Genomic DNA, 1,749 nt, shown 5'->3' on the forward strand with positions numbered 1-1,749 from the left:
GTTTTACTTTTAATTTGGAACTAGATTATGTTCGTTACTAATTATGAACAATTACTGTTTGAGGTTGCATTTTTATTCATATCTTCAAATATTTATTCGATTTTTTAATCTTTAGTTCAATTGTTATAAATTTCATTATTTTGTGTTTATATTTCTATTTTCACTTTGAAGAGTACTGTATTCTATGAAGTGTATTCTTTATATTTTCGTGAAGCCTCTAATTTTTCGTTCACTGAATTCTTGTTAAGACAAAGATTCTTTGTGCTTTTACAAACGCTGTGTAATTGCCCTTGAGTGAACATCAGCAACCATTAGGCTTAAGGTTTGATAAACAAGCGTTTAAAAATAAAGGTATGGTTGTAAATATGCTATTTCTTCGTCCATTCATTATCATGATAATTTAGACAAGTTTATTTATGTGCAAAACAAAGTTCTTATCATACTGACAAAAACACTATTATTAATAAATGTCTAACGTTAATCTTCATGCAATCAAGTGCAACAAATATTTCGTAAACAAAGTGCAAACGTCTAAAGTTTACTTTTTTAATGCTTGTGAAAGTCTCATCCCATTTGCAGAACGTTGGTGTTGTATTTCTAACTTACCAACGTATCCTGTTTCTTTTGTCTTCGCCATTATAATGAAAATTAAATGAAATATAAAACCTAATACCCATAGAAGCTTCATAAAAAGTTAATAATATTAAAAAAATTGACAGTATATTGCATACAAAATGTGGAAATATTTATCTACACACTTAAAGTAAAATTTAAAAAATAATAATTGGACAATTGGTCATCATAATCAAATAAATATCTACAAGATAATTAAAAGTTGTTAATTTAAAAGCGGAATAGGAATCATCAAAACAGTACAGAAACAAGTTGAATCAAAATGCAAAGATTATATTTTCAAACCTGCAACTAGGAACTCTAAAAAAGTAAACAAACAAGGCTGGAAATAATATCTACATCATTTTCTCAAATTACAAATCCTTATTTGGACTCCATGTCTACAGTACTTATTAATTTTAGTGGAGGCTTGTAAATATTGTTGCGTCATCGAGGTCACGTGACTGGTGTGGCGCCACCTATTTTCTAGAACTATCCTGTATCTTGGCGAATGCTCTAGTATGTACTAGATATAGGGTAGTCTGGTATATAAAAGAGGGTGACAACGTGATGGGATAATAGTATGTGTATAGGTAATGAGTAATTGAACTGCAGTCAGAGAGAGACGTACTGGTGAAGTTAACGTTCGTTGTTAAAACGTTTGTAAAAAGAGCGACTGTTGGAAATAAGTGTATCGCGAAGTTATATTCAGAAAGAATAAACCAGTTTTATTAAGTAAGGACTTGTGTCGCTAAAGTTTTGTCGGAACGAAGTTACGGAAAGTTAATTAACAAACGGAGACGTAACAAATTGGTGTCAGAGAGTGGGACAGAAAACAAAATGGAAACGAGAAGCGGCAGATCAAACTACAGCATAGCAGACTTGATGGAAGCAATACAAGAACAGCAAAAGAAACAAGAAGAACGAGAAAATAAACAAGAAAAGAAACAAGAAGAACGAGAAGAGAGATTACAGCAGTTGTTAGAGGAAAAAGAAAAGAAACAAGAAGAAAGATTACAGCAGTGGCAAGAAAACCTACAACAATGGCAGCTCGAACAGCAAAATAAACAAGAGAGAGATTACAACAGTTGTTGGAGGAAAAAGAAAATAAACAAGAAGAACGAGAAAAGAAATAAC

The sequence above is a fragment of the Limulus polyphemus genome, unplaced genomic scaffold, assembly GCF_000517525.1.
Source record: "Limulus polyphemus unplaced genomic scaffold, Limulus_polyphemus-2.1.2 Scaffold951, whole genome shotgun sequence".
Lineage (NCBI taxonomy): Eukaryota > Metazoa > Arthropoda > Merostomata > Xiphosura > Limulidae > Limulus > Limulus polyphemus.